The sequence below is a fragment of the Ambystoma mexicanum genome, chromosome 6q, assembly GCF_040938575.1.
Source record: "Ambystoma mexicanum isolate Mex_15411 chromosome 6q, UKY_AmexF1_1, whole genome shotgun sequence".
NCBI lineage: Eukaryota > Metazoa > Chordata > Amphibia > Caudata > Ambystomatidae > Ambystoma > Ambystoma mexicanum.
Genome location: NC_090937.1, coordinates 523,706,243 through 523,719,291, shown reverse-complemented (window position 1 = coordinate 523,719,291; position 13,049 = coordinate 523,706,243).

Below are 13,049 nucleotides of genomic sequence, written 5' to 3'. Positions count from 1 at the left end.
AGAAACCTATTTCTATAAAGAAATCCCTATCCTTTATGGGGTATGCCAAACATGGTGCCTTTACAAGACATTCCTTTAATTTAGCCACTGCCTCAGACTGCTCTATTTCCCATTTCCAGAGTGTATTCAGCTTTAACAGCTTAGTTAATGGTTGAGTAATTTCAGCATAATTTTCAATGAACTTCCTGTTATAGCCCGTCATTCCTAAGAAACTTTTTACCCCTTTCACATTTTTAGGGGCTTTTAGTTTTTGTATAGCCTGCACTTTCTTCTTTTGTGGGTTTAATCCATGTTCAGTCACTTCATGGCCTAGAAAATTCACCACCTTTTTCTTGCACTTGTGTGCCTTTCGTAAATATACTTTGGCGCCTGCTTTCTGCAATTGGCCAAGAACATGTCTTACTTCATCAAAATGGTTTTTCAAGCTTTGATTTTTTATCAGTACATCATCCACATAAACTATGGTACCTCTTTCCGCTGCAACAGGCATGGCCTTTCTCAAAAATATTCAAAATTCACTCCCACTATTGACATACCCAAATGGAACTCTAACCCATGCGTATTGAGTCTTATCAAATGAAAATGAAAATAAATTCTGAATCTCCTCTGCCAATGGCACGCACCAATATCCAGAGGTGAGATCTAACGTGGTAAACACTTTTGAACCATGTACCTGAGCTAGGCCCTGATCAATAAATGGCAGTGGCCATCTGGATACTGGCACTCTTTTATTTAAATCCATCAAATCTGCACATAGCCACCATTGACCATTTGGCTTTAACACACCTAAAATAGGTGTGTTGGATGTGCTATGAATGGGCCTGATGATTCCCCGTGACTCCAAATTTTTAATAATCTCTGCCAATGACTCTAAACATGCCAATGGTAATCTATACTGGTGCACAAATACTGGGCTTCTGCTACACCCTTCCGTAGCGTGGCCACATGTAAATCAGTTAGACCCCAATCATAAGCATCTTTTGCAAATACATCTTTAAACTCCATAAATATCTTCCTCAGTTCATTTCTATCCTCTTCGCTGTCACATGCATCCGCTGATAAAATCTGCTACTCTTCCATTTTGGAGAATTCTGGAAAAATGTTCTGGAAGGGGAATCTCGGTGCTTTCCTCTAACTGTGTGGCTGTGTCTCTCTGTAAAGCCGCCACTTTTAAATGCTTTGGCATATCAGCTTCCATTTCAATGGCTGATTTTCGATTTCATTTTCATTTAAGGTAAATGTTATGCAATCCTCTTGATGACAGCACACTGTCTCATTTGAATCATAAGGGTACACAGAATGAATTTTAAATATTCCTTTGGGTTGAGAATTCAGGTGTTCTGGCAACTCACCCCTGGCATCTACATACTTTTCAAGTATATTTCCAATCACCATGGTATTCAGATCTGCAGTATAATGTGATTTTTGTATGGCCATTCCTAATGGGGAGGTTTCCTCTAAATGAATATCTTGACAACCTTTATTATTCACCAAGATTTTTACAGACCCTTCACCAATATCTACCAATGGAATGTATTCATAATCCAGGCCTTGCTGTTTTATGGATTCATTCAGGCACAAAAATGCATCAGAATCCTTCATCTGCTGTCCATTATTGCATTTCAGTGTTATTGCAACCTGTTTGGTGAATGCAGGGCTAATAGTATCCTTCCTCATTTTTAATTCAATTGCATATGGGACGAGTTGTGTGCAATGATAAGCCCTTCTTTTGTCTTCAAATTCAGGTGCAGGCCCACCTAAGCGTGACCATATTTTTTGATTAAGGAAATCTAACACCATACACATACTGTGCATGACATCATTGCCCATGTAAAAGTCATTTTGTGTTCCACTCACTATCCATACATTATGGTAAATAGTTTTCTGCCCAATGCTAATTTTTAGCATGCATCTTCCTGCAATTCGGTTTTCAAAGTCTGGACTGTCCAAACCAGAGACATATTGGTTTTTAATTCTACATTTCGGGATCTCCTCCCTCTCCATTATTTTTTGCAACAATTTCTCCTTAATGAAACTCCTTTCCTGTTTAAGTGCTAAAGTGGCTTTTGTTGTTTTAGAATAGTCATTTATACCAATGTGAACCCATGGTTGCTCATCTTCCATGTGTATTTCAGCAAGAGTGGTGATGTGTTTTTCTGAATCTGCTTTAGGAGCAATATTCTGTTTGCATGTTTTCTCTTTTAAATAAAAGCGTAATGTGTGCTCATCTATGGCAGTTTGCCATCTTTTCCTTTGGTCCAAGTATATCTGTACAGATTGTTTCTCATCTTCACTCTGCATTTTATCTTGACACATTAATATAACAGTGACGCTAGGTATGCAACTATTCTGGAGATATACCCCCACTGCATAATTAGTTTTGGCAACGGTGTGACATTCATTTATATTGCTGTTTTGTGATTTTAGTTTCTTAGGTCTCAATGGTTTTTTGGTTAAGGACCACAGTACTCCATTCACCCCATCTATGAGCGGAGATAATCTTTTCAGGCAATCTGTTCCCATCAAAAATGGAATTTCACAAATGGATGTAACCAATACCTCCTGTTTCTTTCTGTGTTTACCTATCTTTATGTCAACCTCGGTGACGCCTATAATAGGCACCTCCTCTCCATTAAAATTATGCACTGGACCTTGATTTTCCTTCACTGTGATCTGATTCTGCAGGGATCTCCCTTCATTGATACTCATTACCAATTCTTTAGACATAATTGTGGCCTGTGCGCCAGTGTCAATCAATGCAAATGTATTGCATTTTTCTTCTACAGTGATGGGAGCATAATACCTGTCTTCAACTTCCTCCAACACACATAAGAAGTGCAAATTCTTACTGATTTCAGGGCTCACATTTCTCAGACCTTTTTCATTTTTGGCTAATCACATTGGTAAATGGAAAGACATTTTTCCCTCCTTTTTGCCCATTTCTGTGTGAGAGACTTTATTCATTTCCCCATGTTCAGAGGTTTTTTGGAGTGTGGCCACTGTTCGCCCATCCATCCAGGTATCATCAAAGGTCACACTACAACCCTCCAAATGAACATGTGTAACAACATCACTTGACAATTTGTCATTGTCTAATTCTGTGCATTTGTAATTATTCAGTATGGTACCAGTCAAAAATATGTGGCTCAAAGAATTCTTCAGGTGATTGATCTGTACCCTCCTTTTGAGCATTTCTTTTTTCTGCCTGTGTTTGGTCATTGTTTTGATTGCCCAGGGAAGGAGTTATAACATCGCCACTTACTCCCTGTTCACTGGTATTCCCCATGCATGAGTCATTTTTCTTAAATCTGTCTCTTTGTTCTTTTGGATCTTCAGGTTTTCCTATTTCATTTGTACAAATCTCCAATGTTTGATTTAGTTCTAGGTTAAACCGTACCTCTCTTTTAGAAGTATTTGGATTTTCTGTTACATGTTCATTTACTGGTATTTTCACTTTTAAATCATTAGGCATCTCAGAGTCATTATGTAAAATTACATCAGAGCAATCTGTCTTTTTGGCACTGCAGGTATCATAAGTACTTAGTCACTTTTCAGAAGTTCCCCGGTCATTGCTATGGCCTTCTGCCCCCTCCTTTGTTGACTGTTTTTGTGTTGAACAGAGCTTTCCTATTTGCTCAGCTAACATTTTCACTTGGGCTTCGAGACACTGGAATCTTTCCATCTCTCTAGAATCCTCTCTCTGAGGCCTAGATCGATGTTGTTTGTTTTCTCCCTGATTGGATCTATTCTGATACCTCTCAGGGGAATGGTTTCTATTGGGATGGTTCCTGAACTCTTGATTCATTTGTGGAGGGGAGTGGCGTGTACCCATCCTTTGGTTGTAGTCCCCTGGTGGGGAATCATTGAACTGACATGGAGTGTAGTTTATGTTCTGCCTCATGTCCTGTCTCTCATGTTGTGGGTACTGGCCCCTATGTTGATTCCCATTATCAGCAAATCGATCCACATATCGGGGTCTATCCTGATTACCATATATCATGATATTGGGATCAAATCTGCTTTGTGTCCACAATGTCTGATAAGGACCATAATTTCTTTGATCCTGATTTTGTCTCTGGTTATTGTTCATACCTGACATATCAGGTAGATAGCCTGCCCGGGGCCTATCTCCTAAGTACCTGGGGCTGATGTAGCTTTCCCTATTACTAGGATCATGTGATTGAAACATTGGTGCAGGGTGTGATGACCTTTGTTGATTACCCCTTTGTTCAGGTGCCAAATTATTTTTACTTGGACTTTGAGCAGACTCAAGGGACGTTTTGGCTGACCTGATTTCCATCACTGTTGCTGAGGGTTCTTTAGATTTAGGTCTAGTATCTTTCATTTTATCATTTTCTCTACCCTTACAATAGAGTACCTCATACAGTTTTGTGCTTTGGTGTACAATCCAGTCAAGGGACTTGTCACGGTCAAATTCACGGACCAATTGGGATATGATGTCTTTCTGTAGCCTATAGAAGTAGGGAGTTTTAAACTCATTGGAATTGGGGTCAAAAGATACATCAAAGCGAGAAAATGCTCTTTTTAAGTCTTGTAAAAACTGGCGAGGGGATGTATTAGGCCCAGCAGTGATTGTGTAAGCGACTTTCTTTGCCTCCTGCAATGACTGGAAAGGAGAAAAATGACACCTAATCTCTTTTTCAAACTCCGCCCATGTCATATTTTGTTGTTCATTCAATCCTCTTATGATACTGCCCGTTGGAGCATCTAAAGTTAAATGAAAATACTGCCTGTACTGTTCCTTAGGTATCTGGAGGGCTTTAAAAATGTCTTGAACCGCTTCTAAGTGATCCTCTATGCAGCATTCCCCTCCCTTTTTAAATGGTTTGATCAGGGCTTTAATGGATTTCATTATCTTTATGGGGCTACTTATTGCAATGCATGGATTCCACTACTTGGTGACTCAACCCTGGTTCCAGGTGTATGGGATGGTTGGTGGCCCCCAAAGGGAGTATCAAATCCCCCAAGGGCGCTGCAACCAAGTTCAGTCACTGGCCCATTCACTGGGGCACTAGCTCTTTGGGTAGAAATAGAATTCTCCTCAACTCCATTGAATGTGGTGCCCTGCCGCCTCTCCTGGGACCTGGGAATGCACATTTGCTGTTCCAAGTCCTTACACTTTTTTAAGGAGCCTGTCTGCTTCGTTTTGAAAATAGTTGTTTTCATCACTTATTTTATTAATTACCTCCTGCATGTCGCACATTTGCATTTGGCATTCATTAAATTCTTTATTTCTCTTGTCTCTTGTTTGAAGCATTTTAACCATTTCTTGTTCTGCATTTTGGAGATCACTTTCTTTTTCAAAATGTTCTTTTTGTAAAATGTGCATTTCTGAAACCATCTCATCTTTTTCTTGTCTATTGTGGTTCACCAATGCTTTTAAGTGTACAAATTCTTGCTCACTGTCTTCAAACTGTTTCTTGCTTTTGGACAATTGAATATCAAAATCTCTGCATTTTAACTGCATATCTTTCTGACATCTTTCTAATTCTGCTCTTAACATTTCCTCTTTCTTACTTGCCCCATCTAAGTCAGTCTTTAACATTTTAATTAGTTTGGTTTCATTTTCTTGCATTTGCAGGGACCTATTCAAAATAAACCATATCTTGGCGCATAGCCGTATCAGACAATCTTTCTCTGCATGTTTATCAGCTGCATTTAATTACCTTAGAAGGCAGACCTAAATTATGCTGCCTTCTGCAAAAATATTGTCTAGTTTTTCTTTCTGCACCTCACCATGAATACGGTCATGCCATTCTAAGGCACTGTTCGATGACCACGTTCCATGCGCATATAACTTTGCCTCTAAATATTGCACTAGCTCTGGGAATGTGGCTTCCATTTGAGACATTCTGAAATTCGTTTTTAGTGACACACTGCTATTATGAAATGGGTTCCCTTTAATGTACAGATGGCAGTGTGAGATACACTTGCCACGCCGAGTAGGTGCTCTATGATCACTTTCCCAGGCCTGCAATGCACCATAAATATGTAGGTTTTTTTGTGTAGATTTGGGGCCTAGCAGTATTTTCTTACCGCCAAAAAAAAAAGTAATTTAGCAATAATCACTCCTTGTATTTAGATTGGGTTCGGTATTATAGCGGCATAGTGGCTATGCATTATTTCAGTACACAGCTACATTTGGTTGGTATACATTTCGTTGTGGTATAGTGATGAGCATGATTTTCTGTTCTACTGGTGGTCCCCAATGTACAAAACCCCCTTTTTCTTGCTTGGTCTGTTCGTGTGATCACTAGAGAGACCTTGGGCCTACATTTTACGGATACCACAATTTTCACATATAGCAATCACCAACCCCTGTGGTATTATCACTAATTTATTTAAATTAGTGAAATTATATTTCCAGAGGATCCCTCTCTCCTGATTCATGTACGCCCAGCAGACTATTGTATTATGTTCCACTCAGAAGCCACACGCACACATATACCCTGAGTGGAACCACGCAAACAGCTATTTATAATTGCTCATAACATTACTTCATCTACATAGGAAGCTTGGCACATATATTACCTAATAACCTCCCCTTCTCCTGTGTGGTATGGGTTAAATGCACCGGAGAAAGACAGAAGCAAAAAAAAAAACCTTTACACAGGCTGTGATTTATAACAGTTTCATTTAAAAATAATACATTACCAGCTTTGCGAGGCAGTCCTTTCTAGAATAAGCAGAAGAGAAACAAGTGCAAAAATACAAGGCATTTTATTTTACATTTGCAACAATAAAAAGAACAGTCATTTAGATGGCAACATTATAAAGTGGCATTTAAACACAGTGATTCCCCAGCTATATCTATCCTGCCTGAAAAAGACTTTATTCAGACAATGCTCCCTCAAGTTGTCCGTGATAGTTACCAACTTTTTGTAGCTTTTCAGCACGCAAAATCTCCTGGCTTGTTGCCTCCGAGAAGTGGCCCAGGGCTTTCTTTTTAAAGCACCAAGCGAGAACATGCAGTTCAATCTGCAATCTTCAGTTCTCAAACTGGTGCCAATTGACTAGGAAACCCCAGTCTCCGAAGGTCAGCAGTGCACTGGAACGACCCCTCCCAGCAGCCCAGCCAGGTCCTCACAGCAGCTCCGCAAAATGTCTACTAATTCTCCTTCTCCCCGAGCTGCTTCAAGAAACCTCTGTTACAGCCCCTAAGGTGACGTGTCACCAATCAAAATACACAATAATCTACCCTCCTTCCTCAACAATGGCTCACTTTTACAGTAAGCAACTGTGAACAGAGCAAAGAGAGAGGAAAAAAAAAATCTGACTACACGTTTAAAATGAATCTCAGCCTGCCTCATTTTGCACATGGAGATCACCTTATAATGTTAAGGAGTTAAAATCGTATTAGTATTTGTTAATTAAGTTAATTAATTAAGTATCTAATGTTTATCATGTAATTGAGGCATTTAAATTGAGAAAAAAATTGTGTTCTTTTAAACTAAGTATTGAGAAAAAAAATGGTGTTCTTCTAACATAGATAGCCTGTCTTCATATACCTGTCCATATATTACCCTGGCAACACATGGCTTGCTGTACCACCTTACAGCAATAATGTGATCCCATCAGTGGCGCTGCACTCCAAAACACAATCAATTATACTACACTACTAGCTCCCAATTAATGCTTATTTGCTCATTTTATGATGAAGAGTCTATGTTCTAGAAAATACATGGAACGTTTTAAGATTGCATACCCCAGAGTCAAGAAAACAATCTGGTCTTCAGTTCAATTGATGCAGGATCACTGCCACTTTACCACACTTCTGCTGGGAAGACAGTGACCATTTTCAAAAGGTACCACCATTTATATCGACATCAATCTTTATTTTCGATCAGACTAATTTATCTTGTTGATACCACTGTGTTATGTACCCCCATGCCACATGAAGGTATCGGCATGGAATATAACATGGGAAAGGATGTATTGACACTGAGGCCATGTAAGTTTTGCCCTCTAGTTTCATAGCCGCGTGGGGACATAGGGACACATTATAATGTTTGTAAAAATTATACAGATGTGACATGCTTTCCAGTATACATTTTACTTCTGTCAGGTTGCGTTTCTGCTGGGTTCAGATCCTGTTTTATGTCAACACAGACGTTTTCCTGAAATTATAATTGTAAGTGTTCTTTAATAACGTACTTAATACCAACGAGTGGTTTCTAAGAGCGTGATCTGAATTCTAAGCTGTGTTGCAACGGGTTGTCTTGCTTCCACGACAAACACATTGCCCCTGAGCTATCCCCGTCCCTATATACTTCTTTTGTTTAAAATCATTTGTAAAGAAGTTCAATCTAAAAAATATGTCGTGTACGTGAACTGCTGTAATAAATGTAGACTCCAAATGTAAAATCGACCTCACAAAGAGCAAATGCAAAGGTCAACGATATGAAAATTCCATTCACAAACGTGTCTTCTTCCATGCAAAAGAAAAGCCCGGAGAGCCATAGCCCCTTCCAAATTAATGGGATGCTAGGTACTTGGGATACAAAAAATCTCCCGAACTGCTACCTACAATGATTCTTGGCACTCATATTGGACCGCACTGCTATATCACATGTTCATACTCTTTCCCTTAATCTGGTTGGCTTTATATCATCTGTCTCCTGCTGCTGTACACACGCACTGCATGACCCCTACAGTTGTCCTCCTTTAATGGGACAGCCTGGCTCCACCTACCAATACGATTTGTGGTTCTCACACCTAAGAGCTGTGGCCAGTGGTTCTCCTTACCGTCTTTCCTTCTTTTCAAACCCACTCCATCAAACATTCCTCGGTACATGGCGTTTCAACGACAGGAAGGCACAATTCATTGAAGACAAGATGAAATTCCTGGTTAAGGGCAGACTGAAGGAGCATCTACACATCTTTGAGTTTAAGGTGTGGAAGACCTTTCCATGCATTCAAGCTAAGCTGCGGTACCCAACCTGGATCAATGACAGCATGAAGGCTGTCACACCCTCTAAAATGCATCACGTAAAGGAGCATTGTCAGCCATACATAAACAATTATTGTGCCTGCTTACGCAACGTTAGAACGTCTAACTAGCTCCAGGGACTACCCAACACCACCACCACTGGTGAAAAATCCATGACTCTAATCTTTATGTTGACAACAACACAGTTGTAGAGATGCAGCACTAGTTAATCAAAATCAGTACCCAACAGAACACACATACCACAAAAATCCCTGCATGTGCCCATCTGTGTAACGAGATATGCATGGTAAGAAACATGGACAATATTGTTTCGGAGGGTTTCAAATGTACATGCTTTTCTAACAATTTCCCACACAGAGTGGATTCCCCAAAATGAAGCTGTGACCTGAAGTCTCTCTGCAAATGTCTCTCCTCTGTGCTGTTAATCTGAACAAAGCCGTGGTGAATAGTTTTGAGATCCCTGCAGATAAATAATTCTAATCCATAGGGACAGCACAGACATTTATGTTTACTGCTCTATAGCAGGCACAGTCTTTAGGGCTATTTCTGTAATACCCCTGCCTTACCAGTGGCGTAGCCCAACATTTGGGGGCCCCTTGCATGCCATGCTGAATGGTCTCCCCATCCCGTCAGCCCTGTAACAAATCACTGGGACTAGATGACCACGCTTGCACAATGTGCACAAACGTGCTGCTGCAGATGTACGCTGCACAATGTACTAGGAGTAAGATAGAAACATGTGTTTTAATTCATTATACAGCTCACTTCCTGAGAGAAATTGGCTAAAACGCCAGAGTGTTTGCAATTGTTTTGTAGGGTAACACCAATCCACAAATCCAATACGTACAAGCCACCAACAGTGCACAGGAACATTAATGCTTGAATTAATGTAATGCTTTTCTATAGAAAATGTGATGCCACAGTGAAAATGTGATGCCACAGTGAAAACATGTCCAGCTGGCTGCACAATGAAGACCTGTCTAAGCACGTAATAACATATTAGGGTAAAGCATGCCAGGCCACATTTAGACATACCTAGACTGGTTGCACTAAAATGCCAGTTGAAGCAATAGCACTTATGGTGGTTATTTTATCACAGATGCCAAGACAAATATACAATGCCACAGTAGGAAATGGCTAGACTGGCAGCACTCAAATGCCAGTCTAGCCAGGTATTTATACTTAGAAGGACTGTTTTATCAGAGATGCCCAGTTAAACAAAAGCCAAGCCAAACTAAGAAATGACTGGATTGGCTGCACCAACATGTCTCGCTAGCCACTAATACCACATGCCATGCCCTCTTAGCATGATATGGAAGACCATTAGGATGTATCACACAATCCCCACCCCACCTCCACACATCCCCTCTGCCTCCCACCCCTTCCCCAAACCCCAAAATTAGCTCCTCTGTCCAGAATTGCCTCCATGTCTCTCTGCATTTTCCCGATGCTTACGTATGAGGCACCTTGCCCCACAGGTATGCACTGGTACAAGGAAGAGTTGAAGTAGGTGTAATGATGATTAGAGGTGTCGAAGCCAGGCATTACATTCCATGTCCCTCTACCTCACCCCAGTACTTATAATGAGTCAAAGGGCCTTATCCAAAAGTACTGGGACAAGACAGAATAGGGCTAGGAGTAATGAAGATTACCAATAAGTAATCAAGGCTTTGCACAAGCAGTCGTGCAACGCCATTGATCTGACTGCGCTTCAGCCCCCAATCCCCCGATGTTTTGGGCTATGTTGACTCGACCTGGCTGACCTTCAGAGCCGTTGCCGGACAGAACAGGACACAAATCTTAAACGGCACCTGGGTTTTGCTGTTAACAAAGGCCCAGCAATTACTAATGTGAAGTATTACACTGCTAGTACCTGCATTCAAATGCTTATTTTTTAGGCAATTGAAATTGTGATGTGTGTTTAGTACTGGCATACCAAGCGAGTAATTTGAAGGATAGAGAGGGGACACACCATTCACCAGACAAACACACCACACCACCCATACATTTAAGTGTGTACCATTTCACCACACAGGCACATACAGGCACAACCATGCATCCACCCATACATGTATGTGTTCACATTTGAATCATACAGGCACACCCAGACAGCCACCCATACATTTAAATGTGCACTCTTTCACATTACAGGCACACCCAGGCAGTCACCCATGCATGTAAGTGTTCACTCTTTCACAATGGAAGCACACCCAGGCAGCCACCCATACATTTAAGTGTGCACCCGTTCACCATACAGGTACAAAAAGGCAGCCACCCATACATGATGCACCCTTTCACCATACTGGCACACCCAGACAGCCACCCATACATGTAAGTGTGCACCTTTTCACCATACACACACACACCCAGGCAGCCCCACATAAATGTAAGTGTGCACCCTTTCACCATACTAGTACACAAAGGCTGCCACCCATACATTTAAGTGTGCACCCTTCACCATACAGGTACACCAAAGCAGCCACCCATACATTTAAGTGTGCACTATTTTACCATACAGGCACATCCATGCAGCAACCGACACTTTGAATTGTTCATCCTTTCACCATACAGGCACACACACCCAGGCAGCCACTCACACATTCATTTAAGAGTGCATATTTTCATCACAGTGTTACACCAATGCAGCTACCCATACATTTAAGTGTGCACTCTTTCACTATACAGGTACACCAAGGCAGCCACCCATACATTTAAATGGTCACCGTTCACCATACATACACAGCCAGGCATTAACCCATACATGTAAGTGTGCACCCTTTCACCATGCGCTCAAACAGCCATCCACCTATACATTTAAATGTGCACCCTTTCATCATACACTCACACATGCACACCCAGCCACTGATTCATTTAAGTGTGGATCCTTTCACCATACACTGACACAGGCATACTCAGACAGCCACCCATACATCATGCACTCACTCATTCTTGCACATTATACTATTTATATATATATATATATATATATATACATATATATATATATATATATATACACACACACACACACTTGCATGCACACACACACATTTAAAGAAAATACATTTTCTTACCTTTAATCCATCGGTCCAGGTAACGAGGCATTCAGCTCTCTGCAGCACCCAAGAACGCTTGTTCCCGTCATCTGCAAAGGATCTTCAGGCCTCCATGTCATGGAGTGGAGGGGAGCCTATTACTTCAAAAAGAAATGGTTTCTAAGTCACTCTGACTTCATAATGAAATTACTTCTGTTAAAGGACTGAACCGTAATGGAAATCATTTCTTCATGAAGGCATAGTTGCTTCAAAAATAAACTATTTCTTTTTCAAGTCATAGGGCTTCCCCCACCCCATGACATGGAGGCCTCCTGCCTGGAAGCTTCCATGTTATGGGTTGGGGGCAGTCCTCGGCCTTCAAAAATAAATTGTTTATTTTTGAAGTCACTCTGGCTGTAACAGAAAGAATGTCTTTCTGAAGGCAGAGTGACTTCAAAAATAAACGATTTCGTGTTTTAAACCAGCAAAAAAATGTATTTTATTTTTCTTTGAGGGGGCCCCTCGCAGGAGATGTATACTGGTGGGGCTCGGCTCCGTGCAAGGCGGGGGCTGCAGGGGCCCCAACTACACCAGTGTGTCTGACACTGCTGTATGTGCTGATTCAGAGGAAACCTTAATAAAGGACCTATCATGAACACATGGTAGTTGTTGGGCTCTTTCTGATTGATTTACTGGCATCACCGAAATGATGATAACACTAAAATCTAGAAATGTTTTTGCAATATGAAAGTGCTACTTGACATCCATATTGTTTTCACAGCCTACCACAAAATGAGGAAATTGTGATTTGAGAAGGGACATTCAGCAGAATAGGCCACTACCACGTTCACCTCCAATGGCTTCTGTGAATTGTCTAAATTGAGCAGGTACTGGCATGGGAATCTGGGCAGACCCTGAGTAAACATAACTACTTCAGTCTCTTCCGAGAACTTCAAAATACCTACACCATGAGAATACCTGCATGGCAGAGATCAGAATATCACCTAACATAAAAACGTGGCACACCTAATATAAACTGTTTC